Source organism: Molossus molossus, unplaced genomic scaffold (genome assembly GCF_014108415.1).
Source record: "Molossus molossus isolate mMolMol1 unplaced genomic scaffold, mMolMol1.p scaffold_m16_p_17, whole genome shotgun sequence".
Lineage (NCBI taxonomy): Eukaryota > Metazoa > Chordata > Mammalia > Chiroptera > Molossidae > Molossus > Molossus molossus.
In genome coordinates, this window is record NW_023425352.1 from 10901828 (window position 1) to 10920107 (window position 18280).

An 18280-nucleotide genomic window follows, 5' to 3' on the forward strand; every position below is an offset into this window, starting at 1 on the left:
TTAGTTATAATAAAAATAAGCATTTTAAACACTGATGTTTATTGAGGACTTAATTTATGCTAAAGTCTGAGAATATTGAATTACTCATTTAGCCCTAACCACATTTGTTAATGAATGAAATGAATGACTCTATGAGGGAGGCCCTCTTACCCTATTTCACCAAGAAAAAATCTGCCAGGCCAGCATGGCACAGCTGGAAATGGGTTGGGTGAGGGACAGGAGGTGGTCAAGCCTCTGCTAGCACATGCCTGGCATGTCATAGGCCCCATTCAGAATTTTACTGAATGTCTGAATGAATGAATGAATGAATGCATGACTAACAGAGAGAATCTGGCTGCCCGACTTTACTGAGGTCACCAAACTATAGGTGGAAGTGGATGGGTGCTGGATGTGGCCCCCAAGCTGGCCAAGAAGAAGTCAAAGTGGTGCTCAGGGTAGCCCAGCTGGTGTGGCTCAGTGGTTCAGCGTCCACTCATGCACCAGGAGGTCGCTGATTTGATTCCTGGTCAGGGCACGTGCCCAGGTTGTGGGCCCAGTCCCCAGTGTGGGGCGTGCAGGAGGCAGCCAATCGATGTTCTTTCTCATCAATGTTTCTTTCTCTCTCTCCCTCTCCCTGTTTCTATCTCCCTCTCCCTCTCCCTTCCTCTTTCTTTAAAAATCAGTAAAGAAAATAAAATAAAACAGTGGTGCTCAGGGTATCACCGCTTAGGGCTCTGGCCATGGGATCCGCTTCCATGTCCATGCGTGTCTCAGCAGCTGTGACCCCTGCCACTGTGGTTCCTGTAGCCCCTGTCCATGCTTCCCACACAGAGGCTTGTGTTTCCCAGAGTCCCGTGATGTCCTTTGGCCCTCATGCAGTCTTCCCTGCTGGGAACATGCTCCCTTTCTCTAGCAAACTCCTACTCATCCTTCAGAACTCAGTTCAGGTGTCTCTGCTCAGGAAGCCTTCTTGGACTCATCCACGTGGATGCGATCCCGGCTGTAGGGTTCCAAAGCCTTTGGTACTGACTGCTGTTGATTATCTCAACCGTTGGTCCTTGCGTGCACAGTGTTTCCATTTTATATGGGTAAATTCCATTGACTCCTCCCACAAACCTATGAGACTGGTGTTATTAACCCATTTTGCTGATGAGGTTGTTGAGGCCTTTGTGAAATTTGGTAACTTACCCGGCCAAAGAATCAAATCACCCAACCAAGGAATGCTCGAGTTGGTGTGTGAATCAGTCACGGAGTCTAAAAGCTTCTGTTCTTTCTCTCAATGCCTTTTCGCCCAGCAAGGGCAGGGACTGTGTCTTCCGTGGCGACACTCTTAGTAAGGGCACATGGTGGGTGCTCAGTAAATCCCCTGCCGTGTGCTGACTGAACATCAGTCAGCAAGCCATGCGGGAACACAGCAGTGGGGAATGACATCCACATCAGGCCCGCTCCACAGTGGAGTGGTACTTCTAGAAGCGTGGATGGTCAGGAGTGGGAGAGAGCAGGTGGGGGGTGTGGGCAGGGCTTAGTCAATCCCTGAAGAGATTCAGCTTTGATTCTAACAAGGCTTTGAGTGATGACTCAATCTTGTGGGGGCGAAATGTGCTCTCATGGCATAAATAGGCCTTTTTGGTAGGGGAGAAAGCTTCTTTATTATCACTGTGCATAATTTGAATCGCAGGGAGGACCCAGGGCCTTAATGAATGAACAGCATATGGCAGAGAGCTAGTGCCCCACCCATAGGCGCCTGGGCATCTCCAGGAGAGTAGGGTGAGCCAAAAAGCCGACCAAAAAGTGCAGCTGTAGATCGGCCAGATGGGGAAGGAGAATGTTCCAGCAGGATTTCACAGGGGCAGTCAACTTGGATGACAATCCTGGCTCTACCACTTACCAGCCATGGAACTCTGGGAAAGTTACTTAGACACCCCTAACCTCAGTTGACTCATCTGTAAAGTGGGAATAATCCCATTTCAGGGTGGATTTGATTTACTACCATAACCCCCGCTAAGTGCTAAGTATACTTCCCGGCTCATATGTTGTTATCTGCTATTATCATTTCCTATTACGGATTCCGTGGACATAGGTAGGGCAGTTATCTACAGCTGCATTTGTCCGGGGACTCACAGGGGAGAAGGGCTGGCCCGAGATCCCACAGCTAAGAAGGACCAGACCTCAGCCTGAGCCTCAGGCCATGTGGCTTCTTGTACTGCAGGCCCAGAACTTTGGATGAGAGCTGGTATCTCAGGCTGTTGGCCCCATTTGACTCCCAGCTGGTCCTTTGCCAAGGCTCTGAGCTCCAGCTGGGTGTCCCGACTGGGGCACCAGTGGGATTCAAGAGCTCTTTGCATCCCTGAACTCTATCCTTGGCCTTCCGCCTGTTGCCCTCAGACTGACTCCCAGTCCACCATCAGACAGGCTCCGCCCACTGTGCTGAGACCCCAGATTTGGAGCTTTGCAGATGCTGCTCTGACCTCTGCCAGGACCAGCCCCTTCTCTTCCAGCCTGGACCATGACCTGGCAGCTGTGAGGTCAGGTGGGGCTGATGGCTGCTCCATAGCACCTCCTCTGGGGAAACCCTGAACTGCAGAGTATGGGCCTCTGTGTTAGTCCTCTTATCTTGTGGGTGGCTATGTGTCCTGGTTTGCCAGGACACTTGTGGTTTATGCCTCTTGTCTCAGTGAAATTATTAAGAGTGACTCCTTTCACTTGCTACGTATCCCAGTTTGGAAGATAAATTATGTGGTTGTGCTACTTTGTCCTCTTCACGGACGTCAGGGCCTCATATGGGATGAGGAAGGCAGCAGCGTGTGTGGTTAAACTCAGGCTTTGGGCTCAGACACTTCTGGGTTCCGATGTGTTTAAGCTCTGGGTGTAACATTGCTGTGCCTCAACTTCTGCTGTAACCAAGAAGGAATAATCCTGCTCCGCTGGGGGGCGGTGAGAACCAAGTGTGAGGATATATGTCAAGTGCTAAGTGTGAGCCAGGTACACTGAGGGTGCTCAGTTAGTGGCTGTAACTGACCATTTTCATTGTTGGTTTGATTTGGGAGAAGTAGAGTGAAACGTGGGATCTGGGGTCAGACTCCCGGGGTTCAACTCTGGACTGTGTCATTTACTTGCTCTGTGGCCCTGGCAAGTTACTTTACCTCTTAGAGCCTCAGTTTTCTCATCTGTAGAATAGGGATTATAATAGTCTTTTTCACGTGATTTTTGTGAGGACTAAATGAGTTTACACAAGAAAAGCACTTAGAACAGGCCGGGCCATGAAGTAGACACTGCATTCGTGTTAGCTGTTAGTATTAGCTGTCATTGGTTGTTATGAATAACAGCCTGAAGTTACATTGTTGCAGGCAGAAGGAATTCCCCAGTGTATGAATTTCCCGTTGCCATCATGAAAATCATCACAAACTCAGGGGCATAAAAACAACACATGTGTATTATCATACGGTCTGGAGGTTGGAAGTAAGACCGTAGTGGGTCTAACGGAGCTAACGTCAAGGTGTTGGCAGAGTGGTGTTGCTTCTGGAAGCTCACGTTACCTAGCTTCTAGAGGTCACCCACATTTCTTGGCTCGTGGCCCCGTCTTCCCTCTTCATCGCTCCCACTGCCCTTCCGCCGTCACCTCTCCACTCTGCCCCTCCTGCCTCCCTCTTGTGAGGACCTCTTATGAAGCCTCCCAGATAGTCAGAAGTCTCTCCCCATCTCAAGACCCTTGATTTCCTCATACCTGCAACATCCCTTTTGTCATGTAGATAACATATTTATAGGTTCCAGAGATTAGGACACAGGCATACTTGGGGGACCAGTATTCATCCTAGCACAGCCAGAAAGATGGCACAGCCAGACTGGGTCTTGCCTAGATTTAGGGGTGTTAGTTAGAGAGTCTTCAGTGTCCCCCAGGAAGTTGGAATGTTGCAGACTGTTCCTCCTCCATGTTTGGGTTGTTGGTCAACCCTTGCCTTTTTAAAAAAAAAATTTTTTTCTTCATTGATTTTAGAGAAAGAGGAAGGGAGAGGGAGAGACAGATAGAAACATTGATTGGCCGCCTCCTGCATGCCCCCCACTGGGGATTTGGCCCACAACCTGGACATGTGTCCTGACCGGGAATCGAACCGGTAACCTCTTGGTGCATGGGTCGATGCTCAGCCATTGAGCCACACTGGCTGGGCAGCCCTTACCTTTTATTCAGTCCTGGCAGGGTCTTTGGAGACCCTGCCACTTTCGGGGTGGCTTAGCCCTTTCTCAGGGGCATATGGAATCATGGAAACCTAAATAAAAGGTTTATTGGCTCCCAAGTGGGGAATTCTATTACATTTGTAAAGAATTGTAAATGTCTGCAAAATGTCACATTAGTTTGCTTTTGCTGTGTAACCAACAATCCCAAAGTGTAGTGGCCTAAAAAGTAGCGATGCCTTTGCTCCTGATTCTGTGAGCAGGTCTGTGCTGGTGGTTCTTCTGCTGGTCTTGCCTGAGGTCACTCATGTGACTGCAGCCAGCTGATGGCTGGGCCGCCCTGGAGAGTCCTGACAGCCTTGTCAGGGCTGCGGGGCTGGTGCTGGCGTCGGCTGGCTTCTTTGCCCAGGTGGTCTTCCATCCCAAGGAGGCTAGCCTGGGCTTCTGCAGGTGGGGCCTTAGAGCAGCCAGAGGAGGCGGCAAGGCCTCGGGCGACCTCCGGAGAGTCGGTGTCATACCACTTCCGCCGCATGGGAGTTCCAGAGGTGTGCTGGCCCCCGGCACGTGTTCCCGGTGCGTTTATGTTTGGATGGAGCAGGACTCGCTTTCTCGTCACGAAAGAGCAGTAGGTGAGGATCTGAGGAGAAGGCAGAACATCCAGAGATGCACCTTCCCCTTGAGCTGTTCGGGGAAGCAGAGAGGGCAGAGGAAGGAGCTGAAGGCGTCGCCCCTGTGGGGAAACAGTGGGCGCAGATGTGACACCCAGGACAGGGCTTTTCATCTGGGTCAGAATGATCTCTGTGAGACGTGAGCGTCCCCGAGGCCCCTTGTCTCGGAGAAGGAGCACCAGCCCACAGTCTGTTCCCCCGGCTTTGGGTCCGAGGGCCGCGCAGGGCTCTCTTGTCGGGACGTTCCTGGGACCATGACTGTTTTTGGAAAGACTCGGGTGACAAGATTCCGTAGCTGTTGAATGATATGCACCTGTTATTTTTCGTGTGTGATTTTGCAGAATGTGGAGATTTTAGGAAAATATATCGCATTGTAGCAGAAATGTGTGTTTCTATTTCTGTAGGATGTGTCCACTTACAAATATCTGCGTGGTACAGAGTAGGACCGCGAATGACAACTGCCACTTATCATCACCCCGTTGTTCTCTGGTACAGTCACTGAACTTTTGACACTGTTTTACTTCCCGGATGGTGAGCATGTCTTTTGGGTAGTTCAGCTGACTGTGTCTCAACTTTAGTGTCAGAAACGGAGGCTGTGGGAAGGTAGTAAGTTCTGTGGGAGGGAGCCCCCCTTAGCTCCCAAAATCTCAGAGGAAAGTGGGTTTTGCTAGTGTCCTTTGTTTCCCATAAACTGGCAAAAGGAGTGTCCTCCTTTGCTGCCTCCGGTGTTTATAAGGCAGACCCTGTGGTCTGTTGGTTTCTCGGTGACTGAGCACAGCAGTCTCTGTACCCAGACTCCTGGTTCCACTTGGGACCAGCCCATGTAGGTGTCGGAGCTTAAGCCTGTGGACTTGGGGGCCTCAGGCTGGCCTCTCTTTGTCCCCCAGTTTCCGTGGGCTAAAGGTGAAGTTCCTCTGGTCACTTCCTTCCTTTCTTGTCCTTTTCTCGTCCTTGAGGGGCCTTTTCTGCCGGTGGGGATAGGAAACTGTTGACAGCACAGTTGTCAGGAGTCCTGTCCCCGATGAAGCTGAGGAAGCAGAGCTTGTAGGTGGCATCTTCAGCCAAGTGGGACCTGTGTTGTCAAAGGCCTGGGTGGGGCCAAGCCTCGCATTTTACGGATGGGCAAACTGAGGTCAGGGAAGGAAAGAGATTGCCCCAAACACTTGGCGAAGCCTGGACATGAGTCCAGGTCAGGAAACCCCCTCTCCTGCTTCCCAGCTGAACCCAGAGATGGCCCCAGAATCCTTCCCAACACAGCACTTCAGCCAGCCACTCTGAATCAGTCAGGTGGCAGGGGGATCTGAACCTCTTCGCCATTAATAAGTGAATGACTTGTCCCTCCCTGCAGGAGTTACATTTTAAAAGTGTTTGAAGAAGTAATGCGTAACTGAGAGGAACGAGAAGCCAAACCTAACTGCTGCGAGTCCGTCATGGTAGAATCAGCTCAGCCTCTCCTCTGCTCCTCTCTTGATATCCCTTCAGCTGACATCGGTCGTGGCTCATATTTGTGCCCCGCCCTTGGCAGAGGCTTGTTGGAAAAGAGTGTGAAGTAGGACTTTTGGTGGCAGATAAGTAAACCTTTTCTAGCTAAAGAAAGCAGAAAGGAGATTTTATAGAGAGGATCTGGAACATTTTTAGGTGGCTTCTGGAACATAGGTCTGCTGACCGGTCTAGGAGGGAAGCCTGGGGGCTGGAGTTCTCTCTGCACAACCCCCCCCCATCTCTTATTCCTGCTGGAGAGACCCCATAACTGAGGCTCCCCGACCAGCAGTGCAGGTGAGCATCAGACCAGGGAGGGAGGCTGTCCTGGACCGTGTAGCCCCAGTCGCGTCTTCACATGATGGTGGCTGCGTGCGTTGTCCCAGGGGGCGAAGCCCGAAGAGCAGAGTTCTGTGCACACGACTGGTGGCTACGTGAAGCCACTACATCTCAGAGTTTAAACACTTCTTTTGTTAATCACAGTAGGTAACTGGTAAGTCCTGTTTTCCTTTTATTAATGCATTGACTATAATAGGTGATAGAATTAATAAGTGTCTGTCCTTGGCTAAATCAAAACTTGACAACTCTATGTCAGGCCCACAGTGTGCGGGGGATCGTGCTGCTTGGTGAGATCTGAGGGAGGGGTTGCTGTGCAGATTTGGGACTGTATCAGCCGTTAGCACTTACAGTGACTTCCGGTGACATCGATGATCAGTGAGAAATGGTGGGAGCTGAGGGTGGAGGGGACTGTCAGTGTTCTGTGAGCCAATCTGATGAAGAAACAGAATCCTAGAACATGGCAGGGCCCTTGAGAGCACACAGTGGCTTCACGGCAGAAGAGGGTCACGCTGTCTCTCAGAGCAAGCTGAGACGCTGCCTGTTTGGTTGGGATGCTGGATGGGGGCGCCGAGGAAGGCACGTTGGGGTGCAGCACCCAGCTGGGGCCTGGTGGCTTCAGGGGCACCCCCGGAGGGGACTTGGGAAACAGGGATTGTCTGTCCTAGGGCTCCAAGCTTTGGGAGGACACTCCCGAGGAGAGTGGTGGGCAGAGGTGCCAAAGCCCCAGCAAAGACCTGACACCGCCGGGGTGTGCCGGGTCCTGCCAGACCTGACTCGGGAGAGGCTGCTGGGCGTGTGCATGTGTGTGTACAAACATGTGAACATGTGAGTATGCATGTGCATACACGTGTGTGGGAGAGGGAGAGGAAGTAACAGAGATGGAGGGGGGAGGGAGACAGGGGGAGAGACTGCAAGATGTTAGAAGCTTCTGGTAGGTCTTCCCTCGGGGTTCAGACATGAACCCACAAGGACTTGGCTGGTTGTTGACACTGAGTCCGCCCTGGTGGCCCTCCTTGGCCTTCCCGAACATTCGCTGATGAGATCCCCAGTTCACGCCGGGCCCTGACGGGGCTCTCAGGAAGGAAGGCGAGGCAGCAGGATGAGGTTTATCAAGGAGCAGCAGGGATGTCAGAGTGCACTTTGTCCTACTTATTTTTTGTATCTCAACTTTGTGTGTTGACTGTAACGCAGACTTTCCTATGGAAAAACAGACTTTCTCACCAGGTTATCAGGCCTGCATTCCTGGACACAGGTCGCAGCTGGGGTCCTGGGAAGAGTGCCCCTCAAAAATCTTGGCTTGTGGTGGGGACGGCAGAGGTCGGGGCCACTCTCTAATGAAATACTAGCAATGGGGCCAAAATAAGCTGCAAACCACAAACACAGAAGCCAAAAATCTGATGACTGTGGCAGAGGGGTGGCCCAGCTCATCCCGTGACTCACAGGGGACTACTGAGGGATTTCCAGGTCCCCGGATAGCAGCCCTCATCTCCTTCTGCCAGCAAAGTCCCCCCCTCCCCTCCCCTGCCTCCCCCCCCCCCCCCTCGTCCCACCTCTCCCGCCCCGGCACAGGGCCTGTTTCTCCCTCACAGAGAACTGGGCGCTTGGTTTCCATCTGTGCATATTACAACTCTGCCCCCCTGAACCCGCAGGGGCCATGTGGTCAGCACACTGCCAGCTCCAGCCTTGCTCCTAAATGAGGCCACTGAACACCAGGACTCTGACCCAGCGTAAATGATTAAAGGTGGGGTTCAGTGCCAGTCTGTGGGAAGGTCGGAGCCCAGAGAGGCCTGGGACCCAAGCAGAGCAGTCCCCACCCTGCAGGGAGCAGGGTTTCTGTTTTGGCCCTGAAGATGGCCCACCTCAGACAGGGGACATTTGGGAACATTGGAAGGGGGTGAATATTGAAGCCAGAAGTAACACCCCAAAAGTAGCTTGTCTCTTGGGCCTGGAGGAAGCTGAGAGACCAGGGCATTTCGGGACACCCTTGAGGCAGGTCCCCGAGTGCACTTTGTCTGTGAGGTGCGTGGCATTGTGGGACCAGCTCCGGTCCTGGGTTTGAGTCTCTGTTCCACGGTGCACTCACTGTGAGGCTTGGGCAGCCTGGACACCTCCCTGAGCTTCTAGCTCCTTGTCCCTAGGATGAAGCTGAGAAATAAAGCCACGTGATCACGGGGGCTGATGGAGGCTGGGGTCCTGGTGCAGGAATCAGGAGCAGGCAAGGACTTCAGGTGGGACCAGCACTGGGCCAGGCAGCAGGGCACCCAGAGAGGCCACAGGAGGGCACCCAGCGAGGCCGCAGCAGGCCACCCAGAGAGGCCATCCAGCGAGGCCGCAGGAAGGTGCCCAGCGAGGCCGCAGCAGGTGCCCAGAGAGGCCACAGCAGGGCACCCAGAGAGGCCACAGCAGGGCACCCAGAGAGGACGCAGCAGGGCGCCCAGCGAGGCCGCAGGAAGGTGCCCAGCGAGGCCGCAGCAGGTGCCCAGAGAGGCCTCAGGAAGGCACCCAGAGAGGCTGCAGGAAGGCGCCCAGCGAGGCCGCAGCAGGTGCCCAGAGAGGCCTCAGGAAGGCACCCAGAGAGGCTGCAGGAAGGCGCCCAGCGAGGCCACAGCAGGGCACCCAGAGAGAACGCAGCAGGGCGCCCAGCGAGGCCGCAGCAGGGAACCCAGAGAGGCAGCAGGAGGGCACCCAGAGAGGCTGCAGCAGGTGCCCAGAGAGGCCGCAGGAAGGCGCCCAGCGAGGCCGCAGCAGGTGCCCAGAGAGGTTGCAGGAAGGCGCCCAGCGAGGCCGCAGCAGGTGCCCAGAGAGGCCGCAGGAAGGCACCCAGCGAGGCCGCAGCAGGTGCCCAGAGAGGTTGCAGGAAGGCGCCCAGCGAGGCCGCAGCAGGTGCCCAGAGAGGCCGCAGGAAGGCGCCCAGCGAGGCCGCAGCAGGTGCCCAGAGAGGCCGCAGGAAGGCGCCCAGAGAGGCCGCAGCAGGTGCCCAGAGAGGTTGCAGGAAGGCGCCCAGCGAGGCCGCAGCAGGTGCCCAGCGAGGCTGCAGCAGGTGCCCAGAGAGGCCGCAGCAGGTGCCCAGAGAGGTTGCAGGAAGGCGCCCAGCGAGGCCGCAGCAGGTGCCCAGCGAGGCCGCAGCAGGTGCCCAGAGAGGCCTCAGGAAGGCACCCAGAGAGGCTGCAGGAAGGCGCCCAGCGAGGCCGCAGGAAGGTGCCCAGCGAGGCCGCAGGAGGGGATGGGGGAAAGCCAGCCTCACACCTGCTCACCCCACCCAGCTCTGCCATCTCCTCTGTCCCCATGCTGTCTGGGGCAGGTCTGGGTAAAAACAAAGATAACTTGGTTCTCATGACAAAAGCATTGTACGTTCATCATGGGAAATATAACCCGAAGGGAGAGAGGAGACAGCCAGGACCCCACCCCCAGAGGCAGCACACTGTTAACCTTGGTGTCCGCTCCCCAGACGTGCCCGGCCTAACGAGACAACCCTGGTAGATGGGCTCTCCTAACACCCAGCACCAAGGGGCCAGGGGGTATTATCATCCTTCAAGGAACAAGGACACAGAGGCTCAAAAAGTTACGGTTTATGGGGAAAGACTGAGTGTCAGACACGATGGTTTCTGAGCCCAAAGCGTGTCCTCTTCAAAAGCCCTTGTCCCGGATAATTTCTGTGACACTCCCTCACATCCCTTGCCCCAGCCGGAAGAAAGCCACTCCCAAGACCCCTGATTCCCTGACACCAGACATCCAGGGAGCAGGGCTCTGCGCAAGCAGGCGGGGGACTTGAAAATAGCTGTCCCCTCCTGGAGCTCACGGCCGCAGCTGCGGGGGACCTTGGCTGAGGTCCTCCTGGCTGTGATGGCTCAGCAGAGGTCTGCTAGGACCTGGGCACGGGGGACCCTAGATATTGGGGTGTGGTCACGGGCCTCAGGTGGGCATCCGGCAAAATGACAGATGGGCCCCAGGCCTTCCCCTTGGAGGGGCTTGGTGGGGGAGCAGCCTGGGGCTAGGCGAGGGCCTCTGGTCCCATCTGGAATGTGCGCTCACCGCAGGCAGGAGGCCTCATTACAGCTCCTCCGGCCCGGAGCTGTCGGCTCCCTTCCTAGGAGCAGACTCACCACGGGTGTCCCGCGCCCCTCAGAGAGCAGAGCCAGGGTGCTGCTGGGGCGAGGGTGCCGCTGGGGCGAGGCTGCCGCTTGCCGGAGGGCATGGCAGGGTGGGGGGGGGAGGGGGAATGTGGGGTCACGAGGGGGCGAGCTGGGGGCCTGTGGACACATGTGTTCCCATCCATGTGAATGCATTGCCTGTAATGAAGATGAATGAGAGAGTTCACGTAAGTCTGGATTTCTGACCCTGCTGGGTGGGGACAAGGTGAGTGGTGGCTCCAGTTTGCGTCTGTCATCTCTGCCGCCCTGCCTTGACTTTCCTTTGCTCATCCCCACAGTACCATTGTTTTCCTTAGCGCAGATAAAGGGGCCATCAGAGGAAACCCCCTCTCCTTTGTGCACCTCCTGACCCTGTAGCAGGGGTCTGTGGTGACCTTGGGGCAGGCAGAATGCTGGCTTGGGAGTCAGACTTGGACTCAGAGTAGCTTTGCGTCTTGCCAGCTGCCAGAGAGATTGTCTTTCCCTGCACCTCAGTTTCTGTAAAACAGGGTGATGGTGTAGGCTGGGGGTGGGAGGTGAATGTGTGGGTGCCCGCAGAGCCACAGCTGGGGTGTGGCACGTGCGACCCCGACTACAGGAGCCCTCCGTTCCTGCTCTTTACTACTGGTGCTGATGGATCCACGTGCAGCAAAGCACAGGAGTGTTAAGTGTTCAGCCTGGTGGGTTTTTACAGGTGCTGAGCAATGGCCCCCCAAAGATGTCCATGTCTACTCCCCTGAAACATTCTCAGCGTGTTACCTTCCGTGGAAAGGGGACTTTGCAGATGTGATTAAATTAAGGATCTCGAGGTGGGGAGATTATCCTGGATTATGCTGGTGGACCAGTGTAATCCCTCGAGTCCTCGGGCAGGAAAGAGGGAGGCCGGCGGGTCCGAGTCGGAGACTGGAAGGTGTGTGCCGCTGGCTGTGGAGGTGGAGGCAGGTGCCGTGAGCTGAGAGGGGGAGAGAGAGAGAGAGAGAGAGAGAGAGAGAGAGAGAGAGAGAGAGAGAGAGAGAGAGAGAGCCGTGTCCTCTGGTGGCTGGGGAGGGTTTCCCTGGTCTCCAGGCAAGGGAACGGGTTTCCCCCTGGTGTCTCCAGAAGGAACACAGCCCTGCCGACACCTTAACTTCAGGCCGTTCGGGCTTCCGCCCCCCAAAACCATAATAAATGTGTCCGGTTTTAAGTCCCTAAGACACTATTATTCAGTTTGTTGCAGCAGCAGGAGGAAGCTGACCTCCACACCAGGCAAGATGTGGACATCTTCATCCCTCCACGCTCCCTTGTGCCCCGGGCCCGTCCACAGCGACCCTGCCTGGGAGAGCACCATTATTCTGACATCTTGAACTTTAGATGTGTCTTGAACATCACACAAGTGGAATCATAGAGTATTAACTCTTTCACGTCCAGCGCCTTTTACTCAACACAGGGCTCTTGGGGTTCATTCACTGCACTTCGGTACCACACTGTTCATCCAGTCCCCTGTTGAGGGATGCCGGGTTGTTTCCAGATTTTGGTAATTACGAAAAAAACTGCTAGAAAGTTTTCCGTGGCCACGTACATGTATTTCTTCCGGGTAGAAGCCTGGTCGCTGGGCCACAGCGTGAGGGCCCGTTGAGCTCCAGCGGCCACGGCGGGTTGCGAGGCGCGGGCACGAGGCACCTGGTCAGCCTCGGGGACTGCAGGCTGAGGGCCGCCTGCTTGTCCACAGTGGTTTCTGGGGTGCACAGGTGATGTGGGGCCTCTCTGGTCCTGGGCAGCGGGCTTCGTGGCCCCAGGTGGCGATGGGGCGGAAAGCTCACAGCAGGTGTGCACTCCGCTCTGGGAACAGCAGCCGCTCCTGCTCCTCGGGGTTTCCCTGCGGGTCTCCCTGTGGTCTCCGCGCTGCACTGTGACAGGGAACAGTTGTCAGCTCGCCTTGCAGCTGTGAAACAGGCCTGGGACAGAGTTGGGTCTGTGGCAGAACTGGCTGTCCTCCTGGAGCCCCGCTAACTCCGGGTCCTCGGTCCCATCCCCCACCCCTGGAAGAGGCGCTCAGGGCTGCGTCTGGTTGGAGGGCAGCCAGGAGGGTCAGCGTCTCCCGCGGGAAAGATGGGGGCCTCTTGTCCCTGCAGACCTGTGCAGGACACAGGCCTAGGGGATGGCAGATGGCCTCCCAGATGGCAGAGAACACAGCCCAGCTGGTGCCGCTGGTTTTTTGGGGGCAGTAAGGATGTGGGAGCAGTGGTGAGGGGCTAATGGAAGTGTCTGATTGGTTAGGGAGTTAGATCCATTATGAAGGGCCATAGAGAACCACAGCAGGCACTTGAAGTCGGAAGTAACCTGATGAAACGGGTGGTTGTGATGGGATCCAGGGGCCAGCCTGGAGGGAGAGTGCAAGGCCCCCTGGGAAGCTCTCCGCACTGCCCTGCCTTGGCCAGTGCGGTTCCTCTGCCTGCTGTTCCCGCCCACCTTGTTTACTCAGCCTTCAAGGTGCCAGTCAAGCATCCCCACCCCCTAGGGCACTTACCACAGCGTCTAATAAAGAGCGCAGACTAGAACCTTACAGTGTGCTTAATTACAGTACTTACATTGACACCACTTGCTCTGTTTGGGCCTGAGAACTCTAGTGAGAGCCTCATGAATTAAATACACGTGTGGGGTGTGGCCACTAGGCGAGACTAATGCAGCCTGATGGGGATGGGCCAGGGGATGGCACAGCCAGACACACGCGATGGGAGGGGAACAGGGCGCCTTCCCGGGGCCCAGGTCCTTCCTGCTGGACTTCCCAGGGAATGCTGAAGTGATCGCCCTGCTTCCGCAGCACATTTTACCTGCCCAGTGTCCCGCGAGAAAGTCCGGGAGAGGAGGGTGGGCATAGCAGGCCTGCGCCGGCGTCCCTGTCCCTGTGACCAGCTCCCACCTCTCCCGGCTGAGGCATTCCTGTGGACACCTCCCGGAGGGGAGGTCACCGCCCTGCACTCTGGGCATTCCAGGCTCCGTGGGGGGTGCCTGCGGGAGTCAGGCGGTCACTCTGTGTGGAGCACTCTGCCTTGCAGAGCAGACGGCCACTGGTTAACTGAGTCCCAGGCGCAGCTGGTAAGACAGTCAGAGAACAGTCCCTGCTCACGGCGTTTCATGGAGCAGGCAGGTTGCATCCCGGGGGGATAGGCCTGTGGGACAACAGTGATGAAAAGCCACAGGCAGACCGCCTGCGCTAGTGGGCGCCCCGGACTCTTTCCTGAGTCTGAGCCTGGGCAGTTGGCCGTCTGTGGGTGGTGGCGAGGGGGCGCTGTCTCATGCCCTGGACCTCGGTTCTTGCCTACCATGTCACTGCACGGGCTGGGACACGGGTCTTGGAGCCAAGTGTGCCGAGGCCACTCATGGACAGTGCCCATGCATGTGCCAGGGTGCGAGGCACCGTGACGAGTGAGTATTTTGGCAGCTGAAGCCATCTGTGTGGCCTCCCCATGGTCCCTAAATGTAGAATGTGCATTAGTTCCTGGGATTCATATAGTGTATTGAGTGAGGAGGCTCTGCTCGCCACGTCACACTCTGGCCTTAGGTGGGCCAGGGGATACTCTGGGGACCCTGTGGCTCCCCTGGCTTGAAGTGCCCACCGCTGCTCTGTGGAGTAACCTGAGGAAATAAACCCAATTTCCCAGAATGTCCATTTATATTACTTGGGAAAAGACTTTGGTCCTCTGGGGAATTGTCCATCGTTTTCTTTGTTTTTCTCCCTCTTTACTGTTCTGGAAGTAAATATTCTATTTTTGCTCATTTCAAGGGTAGTTACTCTTCCAATTTTGCCAGACATACTTAGCAAAGTCTAAAGTTCATATTTTAACCCAGCTTACTAGTGCTTTCTTTGTAAGCGTGGCAGTCCATCATTAAAGGTTTTGCATAAAAAAGGTAAGAATGTGGGATTTTTTAAAACTTAAGAAGTCTTAAAAACTCTCCGAAAGGACTTTTCTTCCTGCTAACATGGAAGTCTTTGCTCATAATGTGAGGGACACCTGTGCTGAGAGAGCATTTGGTTCCCGAGGTGACCAGCGTCCTGGGCAGCTCCCCTCCAGGCTGCAGTGGGCGGGCCATGCCTGGCCTCCCGGGGGCTCTTTTGAACATCTGTGGCATTTGCCTTCTGTTTTCTTCGAGCTTCTGGAAGCAGCAATTTCTCAGGCAGGTTCCTGAACACCTCCCTGCCCCAGGACCTTGGCTCAGCCGAAGCTCACATGCAAATGGCGACAGAGAAGAATGTTTGCACGCGGATGTGGTTTGCTCCCCTGACAAGATGGGGCTGCAGGTTGCTGGGCGCCTCCCAGCGGTTGTTCTGGAACACCTAGCGACTGCTTACTGGCGGGGGAAGCACCGGCAGGTCCTCTGCCCCAGCTCCCCAGCAGGACGGAGCATTCAGCCTGGCCAGCTGGCAACTTCCGAGCATCTAGGGGAAAAGTGCAAACACAGCTGGCGGCTGGCGCACTGTCCCTGCTCTGCGCCCACATTCTTGTGTTGTCAAAGCGCGGGGTGCCTGGGGAGAAGCCAGTGCCAGCCGTTGCCCCTGGCTCCGCCAGAGACTCGGGCGGAGAGGTTGGCCTCTGCCTGAGCGTGGGCTTGGGGAGGGGCGGGAGTGACCGGCGTCCCTCGGGCCGGCGGGCCAGGGAACGGTTTTCCTTACAAGGCTGTTTTCTGCAGCCCTTGGGTTATTTTTTTAATTGAGATGTAATTCACACATAAAATTCACCATTTTAAAGTATGCAACTCAGTGGTTTTTACTATGTTCACAAGGTTGTGCAACTGTTAGTACTGTCAATTCCAGAACATTCTCGTCACCCTGGAAAGAAAGGCCACACCCATGAGCAGTCATCCCGCTCCGGTTCCCCCCCCTCCGGAGCTCTCTCACCGCCCTGCTACCCTCGCAGGCCGGGCAGGTTCTGGAGCCTCGGGCTGCAGGGCGGCGGAGGGAAGGACCTCGGGCACGGGACGCTGGCACTTACAGTTGACTTCAGGAAGGTGCTTACCCCCTCTCTGCCTTGGTTGAACGGTGAAAGTCAGCACGTGGCCATTTTCTCCACTGCAGTTGGACCGATTGGATGATGACGGTGGTGGTGGTGGTGATGATAAGTAACATCTATGGTTTATGGAGTGTCGCCATGCACCAGGTTTTATAGATGTTATTTCATTTATTTGTGTATTATTTTCTACTAATCCTGTAAAATGTATCACCCCCACCACCACCACCCATTTTCCATTTGAGGAAACTGAGGCTCCAAGAGGCTGAGTAGCCACCGGGACCTGCGTCTGGGAAGTGGCCGCGCCAGGGTTTGAGCCGGGCTAGCTTCCCTGACCCTGGACCTCCGTGTTACCAGCAGCCCCTCCCTCACCCTGGTCTGTGGACTTGAAGTGGAGAGCCCTCCCTGTTCGGGGTCCGAGCCCAGGGAGGCAGGGCCGCTGATCTAAGCCCGGAGAGAGCCGGCGGAGCTGGGCAGAGCCCTGTGGTTGTGACCTCCGTCCCGCCGTCCTGACCCTGCTTGCTCGGCTGTGGAACGGGCACTTGTGGTGACATCTCTCAGTAGGCTCTTCTTCCTTTTAATTTTTTTCTTTATTGATTTTAGAGAGAGGAAGGGAGAGGGATGGAAACATCGATGAGAGGGAATATCGATCGTTCGCCCCCTGCATGCCCCCCACTAGGGATTGGGCCCACAGCCTGGGCATGTGCCCCGACCAGGAATCGAACTGGTGACCTCTGGGTGCATGGGTCAGCGCTCAACCCCTGAGCCACACCTGCCGGGCCTAGGCTCATCTCTCCAGAGAAATGTACCTGTGCGAGCCCTGGCATCGGGTCTAGCAGGGGTGCCGGCTCGGGGCTCGGGAGCTCTATGTCCAGCTGGGCAGCACCCCGGCAGTGTGGCCTCTTTCTTAACGCTCTGAGCTGACTTTTCTCATCCACAGATTGGGAGTGGTGACTGCCTCCCCCCCAGCACAGCGGGGCTCCCTGCGCTGCGCCTGTGCGGCTCCTAGCCTGGCCCGAAATTCCCATTCGGGGGGCCGGCCTCGATGGCGCTGCTGACGGGCTTCTGGGTTTTGCACATTTCTGGTCATTTCCAATTAATAATGTGAGTTCGAATAAAGTTGCAAACGAGCCTAAAGTAAACACTGCACGTAGACAGTTGAGCCCGTGCGGGAATTTGACAGGTGGTTGGTGGGCTGTTCTTCATCTCAGAGGGTTTCTCCTGCATCACCTCCGTTCGTGGAGACACAGTGCCGGAGGCCCTGAGGACACGGTTCCTACTTCCCAGGGAGAAGATGCGCCCAGAGAGAGGGGAGGTAGCGTCCCCAGGCTCCCGTGGCCCGCCACTGGCATTCTGTGCCTGCGAGGCCGTGTTCCGCGCTGTCATCAGGGGCCGTTGTTTTCTTACCTTCCTCTAAGAACTTCGGTGTTGCTTTTGTTCTGAACTGCCCTGGTTCTGAGGGGACATACCCTTGACCCTCTGGCCCAAGCTGGCTGCCCCGCCTGAGCATGGAGGACACTGTGCCTGCACCCTGGGCCCCCACAGGAACACCCCTCCCCCCGCCCCAGCCAGACCTGGAGCTTGTTCTTTTAGTACAAAGGGTCAGAGGGTGACAACTGACATTGGTATGTCATCCCCTGGAGAGAGGATGCCAAGACCTTCATGAGGCTTCTGGCCCCTCCCCTGTGGCCTTGGGAGCCCTTTGAGTTGAACAAAGCAAAATGGGTGTGTCCTGCTCCTTAAAGAGACCCTGCCTCTCTGCAGGGCCAGGCTCTGGTTTCTCAGAACGTAGAGGGGCCTAGTAGTGGTTGGGGGACAGGCCCCTGCCTCTTCTGCTGCCCCAGGTTTGCAGAGGGGCTTTAAGATTAGGGGGGCCTGCCTACGAGGCTGGGCTGAGCCTTCCAGAGTGGGAGCCAGTTGGTGGCTGGCTGTAAGGGGGCTGGTAGAGCCTCAAAATTCAGACTCCTTCAAGGGCTGTTAGATTCATCCCAACAGCCTTAGCCCCAGAGAAGCCAGCTGGTCGGGTACCCCTCATCACCCCGAGACCCAGGTCTGAAACATTCCCAAGCTATCAAAGCCTAAACTGTGTAGGTTTAATGCATGCATATTCTTATTAGTTTGATCATTCATTTGACAAGTATGTCTGGAGGGCCTGCCTTTGCTCTGTATAAGAAAAATATTGTCGCCCTGGCCGGTTTGGCTCAGCGGTTGGAGCGTCGGCCTGCTGTACAGAGAGACCCGGGTTCGGTTCCCGCTAAGGGCACGTACCTCGGATGCAGTTTGTCCCCGGCCCGGGTTGGTCGTGCGGGTGGCAGCCACTCGATGTGCCCCTTCACATCTCTCTCTCTACCTCTCTCCCCCTCCCGCTCTATCTGAACAAAAAATGGAAAAATGTCCTCGGGTGAGGATTAAAAAAAAAAAAGAAAAATATTGTCTTGCCCTCCTGAAGCTGGGAAGACGGACATGTATGTCACTGGTACATTAAAAAGTAACTCTTTTATTATGGAAAATTTAAAACATGCAAAAGTAG

At 55.6% G+C, this 18280-nt stretch overlaps 1 protein-coding gene across 3 annotated transcripts in view; it reads left to right on the plus strand.

Annotated features, from left to right (window-relative positions):
• Nucleotides 1–18280, plus strand: part of HSPA12A (heat shock protein family A (Hsp70) member 12A) — a 129925-nt gene that overhangs the window by 78107 nt on the left and 33538 nt on the right. The window lies entirely within an intron of this gene.